We start from the raw sequence: 19,289 nt of genomic DNA, 5'->3' as shown, positions 1-19,289 counted from the left end.
CAGAGGATGCTGGCAGGACCTGGTCCTGACCATTGCTGCCACAGCCAGCAGCCACGCTGGTGCAGAGCTCTCCTCCAAAACACAGAGGATCGTGATTTTGACCCAGGTAACCAGGTCCACCATCTTGGACAACTGCCTTGTTTGTCTCTGGCAATGAGGTGTGGCCTTAAAAATTCCTGAGACTTGGAGTAGGTAGAGAGGGCATAATAATTGTTTCCTCCACACCAGGAATGATGTCATGCTGTAAGGTTCTCCTTACCATGGGAGGGGGAACAGAAAACAAGCCTGCTTTAATGACATGCAAACTTAAATTGTACAACAGTTCTTTACATTTACCTAGCCTTGTTAATCTCACGGGACGTTTTGTCACTCACTCATTCAATGGCACTACTGAGTGCTACCGTGCCAGATGTGACATTTGGTGGTGGGAGTTCTTGCATACCTGCCCTGCTGGCATGTACACTCTGATGGCGGGAGGCAGATGAGACAAGTGACAATTCGTGAAAGGGGCTAAGAAGAGTAAATAGGATGCAATAATAGAGACCATCGGGGTGGAGGTGGGGGTGCAGGGGACCTGCTTGACAAGAGGGGTCAGAGTGAGAATCACTGGGAAGTTAATGACTCTAAGCTTTAGGGTCCTTCACTTGCCCAGCCAGAGGAGTCCCACAAGCATGTGTTTTTGTAAGCTTTACAAATTTAAGATTTAATTTTTTTTTTCCGTAAAAGAAGATTCTCCCAAATTGGGCAAGCTTCAGGGATCACAAAGTCTGAATTCATGGTTGGTGGTTAGGGAAGATTTCTCTGGAGAAGAGACATTCAGGTTGTTTCTGATAGGATAAGAAGGAGCCTGCCATGCCTGATGTGGGGATAGTAGTTCAGTCGGGCTGAAGGGCCATTTGAAAATCCTGAACCTGGAAATTGCTCAGCCACTTGGGGGACCTGTGGAGAGACTAGAATGGGGAATGGAGACAGAGGTAGGAAAGAAAGCTGGAGAAGTTAGCAGGGACAAACATGGAGGGCTGTGGTGACTGTATTAGAGAGTTTGGTTTTTGTCAAAGTGAAACCATTGGAGTGTTTTAAGCAGGCTAATGACATGATCAGATTTATGTTTTTAAAAGATTACTCAGACTATAAGGATTGATATGAGGTTGGGAGCATGATGAGAGAAAGGAGACTTTTGGACGATTCCAAGTGAGAGATGGTATTAACTTGGATTAAAGTGGTGGTGGTGGTTATGGAGGGAAGTGGACAGATTTCAGATACATATTAGATTTTGAAATCATAGGAACAGCTGATGTGTTGGATATAGGGCACTGGGAAGAGAAAAGAGTCAAAGACGGCCTGAGTAAATTGTCTGACTTGAACCACTGGGTTGATAGGATAGCTGCTTATTAGGGTGGGGAGAGCCTAAGAAAGGGAAAAACTGGGGGAATGGGTTGTGAGGGAATAGAATTCTGATTTGATTGTATTAAGTTCAAGATATTCAAACTTGAATAGGCAGTCAGCTATATGAGTCTGGAATTTAGGAGAAAGCTATAGGTAAAAATTTGGGAGTTACTAACATATGTTTGGTAAATGTAACATGTTTCAAAACTGTATAAAGTTCCTATTTCTGTTCTTTCTGATGGTTCTTCATTCTATAATTTAATTGAGACAGGACAAATTTCTAAACTGGATTAAGTAGAAACACTCCACCTGAGAGCTACTTTCCTGTGGAACTACAGGATTCTTAACAGAAAGATGTTGGAGGTGGGGCAGAGTTGCTGCCAGAAGGTTGAAATAATCACAAAAAGTTGCATTAGGAATATCTAGGAAGGCATTTATTAATACAACGGATTTGGCTTTATCTGTGTGCTGTCAATGCTGACATCTGAAGCTGATGTAAGAGCCGGATCACAGAGTAAGACATTCTGTGTTATCTAATCCCACTCGAGTGTGCAGGAATGAATTAGGTATGTGAAATATGTATACCATCTAATAAATCAGACTTTGACTTTGTTATCAGAGTTAGTTTACATTTGTTAGTGGCCTGTGAGAAACAATTATATGACCACCACTGAATCATTCCAATCAATGAACAGACCAGGCTTTGAAAGCCTACATGACATGTGGCCAACATTGTGTTTGCCCATGGGTTAAGGCCTTGACTTTAGGAGGCTTCAGTTAGGAGATGTTTTCCTAGAGTTAAAGACACGTTTTTGCAAATGAGCAAGGAAGAGCAGTATTGGCTAATCTGGGTCTCTAATCTCTTCCAAGTGTAACCGAAAGTTCTAAGTGTCAACTATAATTAAACACAATCTGAGGGTCTAGGAGCCCGACAAATCCATATTTGTACCTGGTATCTGTAGCATTAGAGACAATTACAAAGAGCTGTGAAGAGAAGATACTGTAAGGAGAAAGTAATTGTCAGGCTGGTCTTACAAAAAATTCTTACCTTTTCCTTAGGGAAGATAAACCAGTAAAATAATTGGTTGCAAATGTGGTAAAAGTTATATTATTCTTAAACAATTACCATCATTCATTAGGCATTTAGAAAATATACAGGTATTGAAATACCCTTGGAATCCAGGAAGGAGATGATTAGGCTGCAAATTACGATGCTCAGGGGCTGCATCCCTAACTGCAACGTGGAGAGTGTCAGCCTGCTCAGTACTCAGCTCTCCATGAAGTTTTCTGTGAGTGGATTTTGTACGGAGGAAGTTTCCATCTTATTTCAGAACCTCTTCCTTAGGATTTTCTTCTGTTTTCTGATGAGAGTGGGTAATCTAGGGGTTTTTATATCTTATCTCTATGGGACTTCTACCCTCCACAACCATCACACACACACAATTCCTGAAATACTTATTTTGAAGTCTAGTAGTCTTTGATGAGAAGGCTAATCTAAAAAAAAAAAAAAAAAAAAAAAAAAAAAGGTAGGCACGAGGAAAGTAGCAGAAAATGGTAAGCATGACAGGAAAGCCAACGTAAGAACTTTCGGGGTGAAATGAGTACTTTTGGGGTTGCTTACATTACAGTGGTAAACCCTGAAGAACTACAAAGTCACGGCATAATAAAAACATTTCAGAGGAAGGTAGGAAAAGAGGCAAAGACTATGATCGGGTTAGAATGGAATGATTCAGGAGACCTTGCTGACAGTGCTGGCAAGGAAGGAATGCAGTTTCAAATTCTGCCCATTGCAGAACTTCTGGTATGTAAACAAAACAGGGCAGGTAGAACAGTCACCCTAAGCTGTTTCCTCGTGAGATCTCTGCCTCCAGCTCAGACGTTCTGTAGCTGGCAGCCAAGAGTGATGTCCCAAGTCAAACTTAAGTTGTTAGGAGTAAGTGTTAGCACCTGGGAAGTCAACGCCACCAAGTGTGAGCCCTGAAGAGTGACCCTTTCCTCCTTCTGACTGGGACCCACTGCGGGTCTGATGGTCATCCCTGCTGCTGTAGCCAGTCTCAGTGCTGAACTCCTGGAGACGCAGGCATCACCTCCAAGCTCTACCAGGCATCTCAGGGATCTGGTGCCATGGGGCTTCCAGAGAGCAGCTGCACCAGCAGGACGTGGAGTGTCTGCCTGGAAACTGCCCCCGGACCCACTTGCAGAACCAGATTCCACCCCAGGAATCTGCACCCGGAGTCCCCACAGCTTGCTTACCTACAGAGAGCTGTTGGCACTGTTCAGATTCTCCCACCAGTTTTGCTGGAACTACTGTGAACAACTAACTCAACAATTCAGTATGCTTATGGCTACCCAAAATATCGTTGTTGACTGCACTGTCCATAAAATATATTTACGTGATACTTATTTTGTTTGCCTACCTTTAATTTAAAAAATATCACTTTTTATTAAAAGAACACCCTGAATGAAAATGAGGTCTTTATCTTGTTTTCACGAAGTACAGCTTTTGTTAAAGCTTGAAGAATGAGAAAATGGATAACTATTTGTCAGCCACCAATGGGTGGAGGGGGAAAAAGCTTAAATTTGTGACTTTCCGTAAGATGAAAATTTGGGAAGACTGGCTAGGCTCGGCCCTGTCTGTTGTGCTCTTCAGGAATTACACAAGATAAATGCATCACAGCCAATTTTGTCCCTCTGTTTCCTATGTTAATAAAATGAGTTGCTGTGCAGCTTGGTTGACCCCGCCTTCTACAGCCTGCAGCTGCTTTGGCATGCGAATTGATTTGTCAATGATAAACACAGGAAAGGAGGCACTTTAAGCTACCATTTCGGGGCCACAAAACCTTCACTTAAGGCTGCCTGCTGTTTCTCCCAACTGTGCATGAAAAGCAATTAAGAAACGTCCTGTATAACTGCAGTCTGCTAAATCAAGGATAAGCTGTATGTTGGAACTGACAAAAAGGCACACAAAACGCTTGCAAATCTTCTCAAAACCAAACTGTGTGCAACGGTGCTTGTAAGAATGTGTGGCCGAATTAATGGAAAAACATTTAACTAGAAGTTAAATTGTCCTGTTGCCTTTTGCCCCGTAAACTGGTGTCTAGCCTCCAGCAGGAGAACCCTAGCTGAATGTTTATTCTACCAGGGCAGAAGCACAATGAACCAGATATGAACCAGTCTAATAACTTTACCAGTCCTGGACCAACTATTAATGCTCAGAATTTACACTAAATGAATACATGCCTCTTTGTTACTGCTAAAATTTAGTTTCATAAATTCCTATGAGTGATGGTGCAGAAGACACTGTACCAACGCTACAGCTCTGTTAGACACCCTTGGAAGGCAGGGGCTAAAGGCCTGCAGGCTGAGTTAAAAATAAAATAAAGTTTGCATTCGTTGGTGAGTAGATGTGCCATACTAACATAAACTTGCTAGTTTTTAAAATTATGTGAAGTCATTCTCTTGTTACTAATAGGTTACAATTTTGACATATAATTTACCACTTAAAGTTATTTATAAATGGTTCCCAGCTCCATGACATCTCAGTTTGAGGTGTTATTGAAATGATCCCTGGAATAAAGTACCTGGGAGACTTCTTTTACCCCTAAAGCTGTTCCCTGATGATGTAGTGTGTGTAACCGCGAGGGCTAACCCTTTAACCTGGTTAACACGTTAACCCAGGAGGGGACATGAAAAATGGCCCATGGGCTTGGGGGGCATATTTAAAGATGCCAGCCAGCATTTTCTTAAATGTAAGCTTATCGGAAAGGCTGAAAGTAAAACCTTGAAAGTTGCTAAAACATAGTTTAACTTTAAAAATTGTTCCCCATGAAAACAGACATTTTAAACCTACATTTAAAAACAAAGTGAATAATTTACAATCATTCTTAGGTTGGTATGTCCAAAGTGAAAATAGATACAAGCATTAAAATACTGACTTATCAATGTTTTAAAATTAACATAGAAGGCTAGAGTTTGTGGCGTGTGTGTGTAAACATGTGGGTATATGTATGTATATGGCTGTTTACGAGAAGTAAAAATATTTTCATCAGCTGATTACAATTGATCCTTAATTATGTTTTAAAGATTGGGTTTGACATATTGTAGCAATTTAATTTTTTAAGGGTTCTTTTTGTTTTTTCAAGTGTGCCTTATTGTAGACAGCAGCATTCTTTGTTCTGTGAAGTAAAAAGCAGCTGTAATAAGACTGGGTTCTTTGCTTCTGTCTCTGTTTTTAGTAAATCAAGGATATGTCCTAGAAAATGTTTCCTATGACCCTTTTTTCCCTTTTTCTTAGTACCCAGTGAAAACCCATCAACTTTAGGAAAAGTACCGTCCAAATTATACAGCATGTTGATTCACATTACGTGGGTTATGCAGGTGGAATGGATCTGACTTCTTTTTAATAACAAAATGACTACAACTGCATGTTAATATTCCTGCTTAATGGGGAAACAGGCTAGTGATAAATCTGCATCACACTCACACACTCTCTCACTCATAGAAACTTTCTTTGTTTAATCACTTGATTCAGGTAAACCATGGTGAGTGTCAGGAAGCGTTTATAAACCTAAGTGGTAGGGAGTTTTCATTTCTCTCTTGCTCTTCTCATTTTTTATTTCATTCTTGCTTATAAAAATCCTGTGGCAGGTATTACTGGTATTCAAAACACATTCTCTGAAGTTACTGTCCTTGCTTATTATCGGTTTGAAGCAGCTGTAAAACCCGAGGGGATCCAATGAGTTTCCAAACACCGCCCTTTAGAAATGTCCACGATGTGCCCTCCAGGATCCGAGGGTTGTTTTGCGTTCTTGGGGTAAAGTTTGTTGGGCTCCTGGGCTCTCCTTGGGCCTCGGTGAAGGCTATGTAACTCCTCTGTATACTGCTGAAAATATTCAGACACCAAGTGAAAGGTTAGCAAAGGAAAGGAAGTCAGCAGGCACAAGACGGTGCCCCTCGATGTTTGCATCAGTTAAAGCCCCGTTCAAGGCCAGGCTGGTGTTCCTCCAGCTGCGGTGTTCCATGGAAAATAAAATATTGCCAGCTGTGGTCAATTATTTGATTTCCCAGTGAAACACGAGAAACGTGTAATCACTGTTAATATGGTAAAAACTGATCAAGTGTGACAGGCTATGTAACTTGCTGATTGCAACAGCCTTTCAGGTAACCAGCCCTGAGAGCAGTCCCCGCTGATTAGTTCCTAGCTCTTCAGTGCTAAGGGAAGGGTTAGGGTAACTTTTACACTTCGAATTTAGCTTTATGTCTGTCATATGACAGAGAATTGGTTAAAAGGCCTATGATTGACTTAATTGAGAGAATACTATCAACTATTCACATGTTTTTGTAAGAGTGTTTAATAATACGAGAACTTCTTAAGCTATAATGTAAATGAATAAAGCAGGACTCAGAGTTGTCCATGTAATGATTACAGCTGCCTTAAGAAAAATCTTGAGTTTTAAAAAATGCTAGAACATCAAAACATCTTTTTTTCTGATTCCCATTTTTTTAGGCCAAATGTATTCATTCAAAATATTGTCTGCATATAATCTGAGAAAGATGCAGAGGGGAAATAAAAATTCATTAAAAGCACCAAAAATTGTGAAGTGCCCCCTAAGCAGTGAAAAATAGAGGGATCCGAGAGCCCAAGCATTTCCTTTTACAACTTGTGCCAGGAAATTAACTCCCATCCTACTTGTACTTTGGTGATAAACGTCCTTGAGGATCTTAATTCACTGGTTATCTCTGGAGGCGGTCATTCTGCTAAGGTCAGGAGGGTGAGCTCTGTCAGACTTCAGCTGACTCACCTATAAAGGAGAAGCAGTAACATCACCAACCTAACAAGACTGCTAGACGGTGAAGTGAGCTGTGGGCAGAAAACACTGAACGTGCTACCTGGGAAAGTTCCCAAGGGCTGCCTATTTTTATGAGTTTTTAAATGTCTTCATTTGTATTTTTCACATGATCAGCTACAATCTGTAGGTTTTATTCTCATGATAGAGTATATAATCCTAAAGGGCTTTTTGTGGGCACAGAATAATTTTAATTTTCTCTGCTGGAGATTCCAGGGTTTGACCTTTTGCTGCCTCTCTGGGCCTGGCAGTCCTGCCCTTTGATAACCGGATGAGTGTACACACATCTTTCAAGATTCACTCCAACATTGCCTCTGTATTCTGCCTTTGGCCCTTAAATTCTATGAAATTTTACTAGTTGTTTTGCTTCACAATTATGTAATCTTGAAGCTGAGAAAGTCCAGTTTTAACTCTGGCTCAGTAAAACGAATCAGCAGACTCAGAAAATAGCAAAGGACTCAGGCAGAAGTCAGGTTTCACCTTCTGAGGCTGACAGTCTTATCTACCTTCAGCAGAGACTCAAAGAGCCCATCATATTTTAAACTCCAATTTTTACTCTTTTGTAGCTTTTTAGAGTTGTCATTTTATTAGTAATAGTGGCTCAGAGAGGAGTAGGAGGCACTCAGTCTTTGGTTCGTTGTAGAAAACCAAACAAAACATCTCTGTAGGGTTTGCTGGCTCTTTGGCCACACCTCGGAAACATGGCTAGAGCAGACTGTCCTGCTGGGGTGGCTCTCACAGGTCTAATGACAATCCCTGCCTTGGTGCCACCTCTGCCAAGAGGGCACCTTACCAAGTTTCCATCTCCAGGTCAGGATGAGGACTGAGATCTGCCACCATCATGGCCTAGAAGCTCTGGTGATCCAGGAGGTGCGGTGGCCATGCTCCCCTGCTGGTCTCTCTACTATCACAGTGTATGTTTATATTCCCTGCCACTGGGCCTTTGATCAAATCCTTGTGGGCTCTCTGACAGATGGCAACCACTCGGAAGGGGTTGGAATCATCTCATGCAAATCTGTCCACGTCTTGCCCAGCTACTTTCAGGCTCTACACGTTTGTGGGAGGGAAGTTCAAGTTCCATCTCACTGAGCATTACACTACGCGTCTAAAAACATGGACAACTTCATGACAGTTTTAAAGGAATACAATAGTAAGTGTCTGACAAATTGTCTCTACAGTGTTTCCTCCAACTTTTGTTTTCCCAGTGTTCTGCCAACAACTTCAAAGACAAGGTTCCAGATTTTATGGACTTCTCAGCAGGTAGGTTGTGCAGTGAGTATCCATTTCCAGCACTGTTTAGAATATCATCAGCAAAAGACCAGATGTGCTTTCACTCAAAGGAGAACCACAGCGCTCCTCTTCTGTATTTCCTTTATGCTCATTTAACTGACTGCAAGCACAGGGCAGATATTTAAAGGTTTTATTGTTGTTGGACATCGAGACCAGCTGGCACTCGAGTTCCTTATAAATACCATGTGCTTTTGGTGAAAGATTTTTTTCCCTGAACTACAGCTTGGCAGTTGTTCATGGGGTAACCAGATAACGCACTGGAGTTTTGGCTAATTGTGTTGTAATTGATTTTCTAATCAGGGTAATTCATGCAACCAAGATGAAAATACTGAAAATTGAGGGGAGGGTATAGCTCAGTGGTAGAGTGCATGCTTAGCATGCATGAGGCCCTGGGTTCAATCCCCAGTACTTCCATTAAAAAAAATAATAAACCTAATTACCTCTCCCTCCAAAAAAGAATATATTGAAACTTAAAGACATTTGGTCAACTTCTGTTTCTTTTTTTATTTTAAAAAATTTTACTGAAGTGTAGTTGATTTACAATGTTAGTTTCAGGTGTAAAGTAAAGTTTTAAGAAACTTCAAGATTTCTTAAAACAAAAAGTTTATACTACTTCTAACTACATGCCATGTGATTATTTAAATTGAAAGAAAAAAAAAATCCCCAAATCAAATCAGCTGACAGTAATAGAGCCCAATTAAGCCAGAGAAGGTAGGGATTTGTGTGATTGTGTTATATTACCTAAACGTAAACTTCACTAGTGAACTCTCAACACGGTGTCTCATTGCCATTTGGAAAATTGCAATTGGCGTTTCTTCCATTGTCTATTTTGGTCCTTACGAAAAGAAAGTGGAAAAATGTCCTGATGAGGTGGCATAATGCTTAAATCCACAGCCAGTCTCTAACTTTTTTCCCCACAGGATTCAGTCTACAAAGCCTCTAACACTTGCTGCTATTAATAAAAGCTGAATAAAATGATGCCTTTGTCTGAAGACATTAGCAGAATTGTAGTTGTGTTCCAAAGGACTGGGGGCTGAGAGGAGGGTGTGAGAAGGCCAGTTGCCCAGGGCATGGACCTGAAGTGTTGCTAAATCTGTTAAGGCACCCAGCCGGCCATCAATGAACCACAAGTGCTCTGTCGCCAACCTGGGTGTCCATGATGCGTGGAAGGGTTCTGCTTACTTTCAGCATTTCTACCACATGTGCTCAGAAATTCTAATAGTCATTTATATATTTTACTGAAGTGAGATTTAAAAAATTGGACATGCAGTCTTGCTTCATGTTAATGATTAGAGTTAAGGTTATAATGATAGCTAAATATTTTGAACTTAAGCCAGGAAACCAGCACCATGCCTTTTCTCCCTCACCCCGCAATTCCTCCACAAGAGAAAAAAATTGTCTCCTTTATTAGTTCTTATTTGAGGATACTGCAGTTTCAGCAGCCCCACCAAGCAGTAAAATCACCTGGAAACTCTGGGCCCCATTATAGTCCAGGTGAAACTGGTCTCTGGAGGGTAGGTCTTAAATGTTCCCCGGGTGTTCTGATAGACACTACTGGATCGAATGAGAACCACGTGATAATGATTACTATTATACCCTCAAAGTTTAGCTCACATCAGAAACACCTGGAGGGCTTGTGAAACCAAATCGCTGGGCCCTACTCCCAGAGTTTCTTACTGCGCAGGTCCGGGGCGGGACCTGAGAATTTCCGTTTCTGTCAAATTCCAGGGCTCGCTGATGCTGCCGCACAGACAGCACTTTGAGAACCGCTGCTCCAATCCTGGCTCATTCTGCGTATCGTAAGGTACTTTCACTCCTAGAAAACGTCTGGAAGTGCTATTGTCGTTTATGGTGGAGATTTGGAGAAGGAGCACTGAGTTAGTGCCAAAAGGGCGGGAAACGGAGGGAAGGGACCTCAAGAAAAAAGTTAAGCTGAGAGTGTTATAAAAGTTGAAGAGGATAAGGTTTGAACTTGTAAAAGTCCAGGTTGGGCGGAGAAGTTTTACCAAAGAAGTTTCAGGAGACTAGGGAAAGCTCTAATGGATGGAAGAGGATTTAAAGGAAATTTCCAAGTGTTGTCAAGTCTCCCCAGTGTGACAAGAAATGTAAGTAAAGGATGGTGTTGGGTTGTGTCCCCCTTGTCACGCCACATCTCTCTGGGATGGACCATGTGTCAGGCTTTTATAAGCATTACATTCCCCGCGTCTCTTCCCTTCTTCACTCTCCTCTCTAGGAGAACTAGAATGACCCAACTTCAACTCCGAAAAGAAACAAGAATGAAGGAATGGGGTTTCAAAAGACTGTGTTCTTGGGGCTTAAGGAAAAAGGGGCTTGCTTGAATCTAAGAGAGACTGTGTTCAGGGCTATGATGGGGGTGGAGCAAAAGGTGGAAAAATCTACCCAGTAGCTCCCATCTCCCACTGATCAGAAGAGATTCTGGAGTGTGAAAGCCCCTGCACTTGAGTTGTTTGTGTGTGTGTTTGGGGTGGGGGTGGGGGAGTGAATAGGTACCTAGGAAGGCTCCCTGTTGGCAGGGCGCCTTGGTGGAGCTGAGTGCCCGAAGCACAGGCAGGCTCCCCCTGGGGAGTTGTCAGAGTGGACCCAGTGCTGGGACAAGATACGTTAGGGCTGAGGGGTTCTGGGGGGTGGAAGAGGTGTGTGATTTGGTTTGGGGGGGCATGGATGCCAGTGGAGCAGCCAATAGGGCCCACATAGAACTCTCAATAACTCACGTGACAGGAATCTACACACAAAACAAAAACCAGCCACAAATCCTAATAAGCCATTTGTTTCAAAGTTCTCTCTAGACTTACCAGCTCTGCAAATCCAGTGCCCACTGCAGGCTTCCCCTTTGTTCAGAGAGCCTGTCCTCACTGCAGGAGACATCAATAAGCAATAAACAGACCCGAAGCAAAATGGGAACGTAGGCTCTGGTTATCAACAAACAGATCCTAGCTTCTGAATGAGTGGAAGTAGGTATGATTGAGATGAAGAAAAAGTAGGATTCAAAATTTATTTTAGAAGAATCAGATGGGATACACTATTCCCCCATAATGCAATCTTTTAGCCACATGTATCTGCAAGTATTTCAAAAGGGCACCTGTGGGTAGTGGGAAATGAACTGTTCTTGGAGTCAGAAAACCTGAGAGCTAGTCCTTAATTTTATCGACAACTCATGGCATGTGGTGAAGTCACTCTGACTTCCTGAGTCTCACTATTTTCCTACAAAATGGTGATCTCTAAAGTCAACCCTGATAAATACCCTATGAAACGGAGATGAAGGATCTGATGTGAGGTCCTAGTTAGGCACCTAGTTTGTGAAGCCTAAAATAAATTTGTATTTCTTGCCTTCTTTAACTAAGATTCAAATTAGGTAAAGCTCCGATGGGTGAGGGGTGAGGCCAAAATAAGGTTTTAGAAAGCACAAAGAAATCGGCAGAGTAGAGCCTTGTCCTCTGGGGAGGAACATGCAGGACGAATGTTGTGACTGTTCAATTTTGGTAAACAAGAAATTTGACAACGTTAGCACAGCACTGGAGTAGAGTTCAGTAACTATTCAGTTTCTTTTTCTTTTTTTTTTTTCTGGAGGTGGGAGGTTTTTTTTCTTCAAAGGACATGGACTAAAATAGATGAGACTTAGACTGGAATCTTTTTTATAACAAACAACAAATCTTATTTCTCAGTTTCTTCTGTCACCCTCTATTGGTTCTGAAATGGGTGAAGCAGAACAATTTTTTTAAAAAATTGTGATTCAGCTGTTTATTTTATGTGAAAAATAAGTGTATTTTTTCTTTATTTGTGGTCATATTTCTACCTCACCTTCAAAGGTCATGTGTTCTATAGCTATAGGAGAAAGTTTCTCTCAAAATTAAAATTCTGATGGAACGAGTACAAAATGCAGCTGGGTTATTAAGAATTTAATCAAGAATTTAAAATCAGGATAAACAAGTTTATATTGTATAGCACAGGGAAATATATTCAAGATCTTGTAGTAGCTTACGGTAAAAAGGAATATGAAAACAAATATATGCATATTCATGTATGACTGAAAAACTGCTGTACCCCAGAAATTGACACTACATTGTAAACTGACTAACTCAATAAAAAAATTTTTTAATTAAAAAAAGGAATTTAAAATCGGATATAAATATTGGTTTATCATGAACAATCACATTCACATGATTGAATCAACATAAATAATATTATGAAATAATTAAAAATCACCCTTTATAGATCACCTGTGGCTTATTAGGGACATTCTGCCAGTCTTACTGAACTTAATTTTCACTGGAACATCCATATGAAATTCATCCTTCTGCTAGTTTTTGAGCCCATCTCCTACCCTCTTGCTGAGCTTTCTTTCTATTTGTCTTTCCCTTTCCTCTGTCTGAAAACTCTCCCTATTGGGTTATTTTTGCCTCCACGTAGAAATATGTTCAATGTGTCCCAATCTTGAAAACTGTCAGATTCCATCTACCCACGGCTGTATCTTTCCTTGCTGGGCTTTCTCCTTCTCTTTTTTCCCTTCCTTCCTGCATTTTCCTCTCCCTTTTTCCTCCTTCCCCCTCCTGCCCTTCCCCCTTCCCCCTTCTCCCCCAGCTGCTCCCTCTCATCCTTTCACTGGGTGAGTTCTTTTGAAGGGAGGGGTGCATACAATGTGCCTAACACTGTAATGACTTCTGGAAAACATGGATATAAGGGAAAGGTTGGGCTCTCCCCTCATGGGGCTTAAGATCTGGTGAAGGAGGCAGACACTTGATAAAAGAGCAGGTGGGTACCATCACCTGCACTCTCTATCTCCCGTTCTTTGCAGTTTGGCTTGATGCTCTAGGCCAGGCCATCAATGACTAATCAGTTCCAAAAGCACTGGACCCTTTTTGTTTTATTTATACTTTTAATTTCTTATTGGAGTTAATCACTTCATTCTTCTGGAAACTTGTTTCTCTTTTGCTTTTTATTCCCATTCTTCACTGGTTTTCTTATTCCTTCTTGTCTCCTAGGGCCTTTTGGTAGCTTTTCTATATTCATCAGTAAAATGCGTGTCATTTCATAGTGTTCTACCACCAGTCCTTCTATTATTTTTCTTTTCTAATTTCCTGAGGCAAACCTACCTATTCTCATGCATTCTGCTCCCACCTATGCACAAGTAACTACGTTTTCAATCATATCCCTTTTCCATCCATTCAGATGCCTAGTGGCATTCTATCTCAAACTCGACAAGTTCTAAATTGAGCTCATTTTCTCCAGAACCGTGTCCTTCTCATGTGTTTCCTGCTTTACTTTAGAGAATCACCATATGCACAATCACCTGAATAGACTATTTTAAATAAAAGCAGCAAGATCTTTTAAGAATTGACTTTCATAGGTAATAATTCTAATTGAGATTTAAATAAGAAGAAGGAGCCCATCAAACACATATCTGGTGACAGAGTATCCTAGGCAGAGGGAACAGAGTGCAAAGGCCTGGAGGTGGAGAGTGACTTGGAGGACTTTCCGGAACAGAAAGAAGGCCTGTGTGGCTGGAGGGCAGTGGGCAGGAGGGAGAGCAGTGCCAGATGAGCTCGAGAAAGTGGCAGGGATTACATCACCAAGATTGTTGTAGATCCTGGGAAGGGTTTTATTTTATTCTGAGTAAAATGGGGTACCATTGAGGGATTCTTCAGTCAAAGAGGGACATACAATTTATCCTTTATAAAGCTCACTTTACTAATCGATGAATAACAAATTGCAGAAGTGCAAACATGGTGTCCAGCTAGGAGGCTGTTTGGAAATCTAGGCAGGAGATGCTTAAAGCTAAAAATAGGTTTAGGGGAGCTGGAAGGAGGGGAAGTCAGGATATATTTTGAAAGTAGCATCAATAAGACCTACTGATGAATTGGATATAGTGGGGGAAGCAAGCTAGGCATTAAAGATTTCTCCTAGGTTTTTGGTATGAGTGATTGTGGAGCCATTGGACTGAGATGCAAAGATAGAGAAGGAACAGAAAATTTTTTGGAGAGGAGGGAAGAGCAGACAGAGGTTTTGTTTTGATTATGTAAAGTCTGAAATGCCTTTAAAATATCCAAAAGGAAATGTCAAAAAGGCAATTGGATAAAAGAATTTGGAGCTGGTTGGACTCACATGTGGGGCTCATTGATGGACAGAGGGTATCTGAAGCCATGGGAATGAGTAAGACTGTCCAACAAGTGGATGTAGGTGGAGAAAAGCAGAGGACAAGAGGGCTGAGGATGGAGTCTGAGTTACACTAATGTTTAGAGGTCAAGTAGGAGAGAAGCCAGCAGACTAGTTAAGCAGACTGGTGAGGAAGGGAAAGACCAAGAGAATGTAGTGTCATTGAAGCCGGAGAGGAGTTAGCTTCACTGGACAGTGATCAGTGCTACTGAGAGGTCAAGAAAATGGAAGGCAGAAAAGGGACCTTCAGATACGTCAATGACCCCGATCATAGCAGTTTCAGAAAGAAGAGGGTCCTGCCTTTGAGAGTGAGTGCTTCAGATTGCCCTGACATACTTCACTTCTTGCATTATTCTTTATTAAGCTGACAAACAGCTGTATTAACATTTTTATAGTTCTTTATAATACCTAATATTAATCACTATTAGTGAGAGCTTAGTAGAGAGAATAGTGTGTGTAAAGACACAGAGACATTAAAAAAAAGGTCTGAGCTTTCAGGACCTGGCATTGTTTGAATATGGCCAGAGTGTATAGTATGTGGGTGAGAATGGAAGTGGAAGGGGATCAAAAAGAGTGAAGATAAAGTTGGACAGGTAGACAGGACAGACAAAATAGAGTGGAGTTTAAAGTTTTGCAGTTTTTCAGAGCTTTCTCATTTTCCTCATAGAGATCTTATACATATTTTGTTAGATTTCTACCCAAGTATTTTATTTTGAGGATGCTAAATGTAAATGGCATTGTTTTTTAAATTTCAAATTCCACTTGTTCATTGCAGGTATACAGGCATACCTCGGAGGGACTGCGGGTTCAGAGCCAGACCACTGCGATGAAGCGAATATCACAATAAAGTGAGTCACATGAGTTTTTTCGTTTCCCAATGCATAGAAAAGTTGTTTGTACTATACTGTAGTCTATTGTGTGTAACAGCATTATGTCTAAAAAAGCAGTGTACATACCTTAGTTAAAAATATATTGCTAAGAAAAAAAAAGGCTAACCATTATCTGAGTGCCTCAGAAAATTGTGATCTTTTTGTTGGTGGAGAGTCTTGCCTCAGTGTTGATGGCTGCTGACTGAGTAGGGTGATGGTTACTGCAGTTGGGGTGGCTGTGAAAATTTCTTAAAAGAAAACAACAGTGAAGTTTGTTGCATCAATTGACTCTTCCTTTCACGAACCATTTCTCTATCATGCAGTGCTGTTTGTTAGCTTTTTACCCACAGTAGAACTTTTTTCAAACTTGGAGTCAATCCTCTCAAACTCTGTTGCTGCTTTATCAACTAAGTTTATGTAATAGTCTAAAGACACTGCTAGTTTTTAAGAAACAAAGTATTTTTTAATGCCAACAACCTTCAATTAAAAAAACATAATATCTGCAAAGCACAATTAAACAAGGTATGCCGGTATCGGAAACTGATTGATGTTCGCATGTTAACTTTGTGTCCTGTAACCTTCCTATAACTGCTTGTAGGCGTTTTCCTATTTTTTGTTGTTGATTCTTCAGGATTTTCTATGTAGATGATCACATCATCTGCAAATGAAGAGTTTTATTTCTCCCTTCCCAAACCGTATACCTCTTATATCTTTTTCTTTTCTTACTCCCTTAGCTAGGACTTCCATTACAATGTTGAAAGTACTGGTGGGGGGAGTATCCTTGCCCTGCTCCTGATCTTGGTAGGAAAGCTTCAGGTTTCTCATTATTAAGTGTAATGTTGGTCATACATAGATTTTTTTGGTATGTATATTTTTTACTAAATTGAGAAAGTTCATCTCTATTCATAGCTTACTGAGAGTTTTTATCATCGTTGGGTGTTGGATATAAAAAATTTTTTTCTGCACCTGTTGATATGATCATGTGATTTCCTTTTTTCTTTTAGCCTGTTGATGTGATGGATCACATTTTTTTATTTCTAACTTTTACTTGTAAGTAGTTTCTACTTTTTGCTTTCACTTTTAACATTTTAGTTTCAACTTTCATTTCCCACTTTACTTTCACCTTTCACTTTAAATTTCCACTTTCACTTTAAACTTAACGTCTACTTTTCACTTTTACTTTTAACTTTTCACCCTTACTTTTTATTTTTACTTTTCACCTTGCTTTTACTTTTGCTTTTTAATTTCACCTTTTACTTTTTATTTCTACTTTTAAATTTTTACTGTTACTTTTTCTTTTAACTTTTACCTTTACTTTTGCTTTCACCTTTTACTTTCCATTTTATTTTTCACTTTTACTTTGTAGTTTTTTCACTACTACTTTGTACATTGTAGTTTTTAGTTTTCACTTTTTACTCTTCACTCCTAGACATTTTACCTTTACTTATTTGACTTTGAATGTTGAACCAACCTACCTGGGATACATCACACTTGGTTATAATGTATAATTTTTTTATAACTTGTTGGATTTATTTTTCTAATATTTTATTGAGGATTTCTGCATCTATGTTCATAAGAAATATTAATCTGTAGTTTTCTTATAATGTCTTTATCTGGTTTTGGTATTATAGTAATGCTGGCTTCACAGAATGAATTAGTCTTTTCTCTGCTTCTAACCTCTAAAAGAGATTATAGAGAATTAGTACAATTTCTTCCTTAAATATTTGATAGAATTACCAGTGAACCTTTCTGAGCCTGATGCTTCCTGTTTTACAAGATTTTTAATTATTGATATAATTTCTTTAATAGATATGATGTCCCCTCTTTTATTTCTGTTATTATTAATTTGTGCCTTCCTATTTTTTTCTTTGTTAGCCCTGCTACAGGCTTACATATTTTTTTTGATCTTTTTAAAGAACAGCTTTAGTTTTGTTTTTTTTTTTCTGTTGCTTGTTTTCAGTGATTTCTGCTCTACCTTTAATTATTTTCTTCTGTTTGCTTTGGATTTAATTTGCACTCTTTTTCTAGTTTTCTAAGGGAGAATCTTAGATGACTAATTTTGGATCATCTTTTCTAATACAGTTGACTCTTGAACAATGTGGGTTGGGATTCTGACCCTCTAAGCAGTTGAAAATCTGGTAAAACTTTATAGTTGGCCCTCCCCTCCATATGTGCAGTTCTATGGATTCAACCAATCACAGATCATTTAGTACTGTAATATGTATTTACTGAAAAAAGATCTGTATATAATTGAACCTGTGCGGTTCAAATCAGTGTTGTTTAAGGGTCAGCTGTATATACATTCAATGCTGTAAACTTCCTTCAAAACACTGCTTTCACTACACCTCACAAATTTTGATGAGTTGTATTTGCATTTTCACTAAATTCAAAGTACTTTAAAATTTTTCTTGATTTCTTTTTGACCCATATGTTATTTAAAAGTGTATTGTTTAATCTCCACATATTTCAGGATCTCCCAGTTATCTTTGTTACTGATTTCTAGTTTAAGTCCATAGTGGTCTGAAAGCAGACATTGTGTGATGTCTGTTGTTTTAAATCTGTTAAGGTGTGTTATATGGCCCCAAATGTGTTCTGTCTTGGTGAATGTTCCATGTGACCACGTGAGCTGGAGAAGAATTGTGTATTCTGCTGTTGTGAGATGAGATAGTCTATAGATGCTCATTATATGTAGTTGATTGATGGTAGTGTTGAGTGCAAATGCGTTCTTACTGATTTTCTTCTTGCTGGATCTGTCCATTTCTCATAGGGGAGTGTTGAAGTCTCCAACTCTAATAGTAGAGTCATCTGTCTCACCTTGTAGTTCTATCAGTTTTTTGCTGCATGCATTTTGATGCTCCGTTGTTAGCACATACATGTGAAGGATTGTGTTTTACTGGGGAACTGGTCCCTTTATCGTTATGCACTGCCCTTCATTATCCCTGATAACTTTCCTTGCTTTGAAGTCTGCTTTTTCTGAAATTAGTATAGCTACTCCTGCTTTCTTTTGACTGGTGTTAGTGTGATTTATTTTCACATGTTGGTCTTTTCAGTTTGAGGGGTAGTGGTTGGCCCTGTGACCCCATTTCCCTTATGGATCTAAGAAGAATTGTTGAGTTTTTCAAAACAATTTTTTAGAGCAATTTTAGATTCACAGCAGAATTGAAAGGAAGATACAGAGATTTTCTATATACTCCCTGCCCCTTCACATGCATTGCCTCCCCTCCTTGTCAATATTCCCCATCAAAGTGATACATTTGTTATGAATGGTGACCTACACCGACACATCATAACTCTCCAAAGACTGTAGTTGAGAATAGGCTTCACTCTTATGTTGCAGATTTATGAGCTTGGACAAATGTATAATGACATGTATCCATCATTACAATATCATACAGAGTATTTTCATTGCATAAAGATCCTCTGTGTTCCACCCATTCATTCCCTACTTCTGCCCCTGAATTGCTGATTTTTCAATTTGTTCAGCTTTTGCTTTGTTGTTAGGATGGGGTGGTGACTTCTAAGCTTCTTACAGGCCAGGCTGAAAACCCTTCTAATCTCATTTAATTTTTTAAAATAAAAATGAAGAGCAAGAACTTTCTATTTAACTAAGAGCTTTGAGCCAGTCTTGGGCCTAATCAAGGTTTTATTTTCTCTTAAGCCAATTGAAGTGATTCTTCTGAAATATGTGTTGCAGCTAAGAATACAAGGGAAAATCTGCTTTTCACAC

General features: G+C 39.8%; 1 long non-coding RNA gene across 1 annotated transcript in view; it reads left to right on the top strand.

Annotated features, from left to right (window-relative positions):
* The first annotated feature begins 8,618 nt into the window (after positions 1-8,618).
* LOC141577724 (uncharacterized) overlaps positions 8,619-19,289 on the top strand; it is a 76,910-nt gene continuing 66,239 nt past the window's right edge. Inside the window, exons 1-2 of the long non-coding RNA XR_012507077.1 lie at positions 8,619-10,326; positions 15,469-15,541. This is a non-coding gene — a long non-coding RNA (uncharacterized LOC141577724). The remainder of the gene's footprint in view (positions 10,327-15,468; positions 15,542-19,289) is intronic.

This window comes from Camelus bactrianus, chromosome 5 (genome assembly GCF_048773025.1).
Source record: "Camelus bactrianus isolate YW-2024 breed Bactrian camel chromosome 5, ASM4877302v1, whole genome shotgun sequence".
NCBI classification, from domain to species: Eukaryota; Metazoa; Chordata; class Mammalia; order Artiodactyla; family Camelidae; genus Camelus; species Camelus bactrianus.
This window is presented reverse-complemented; position numbering and strand designations above follow the sequence as displayed.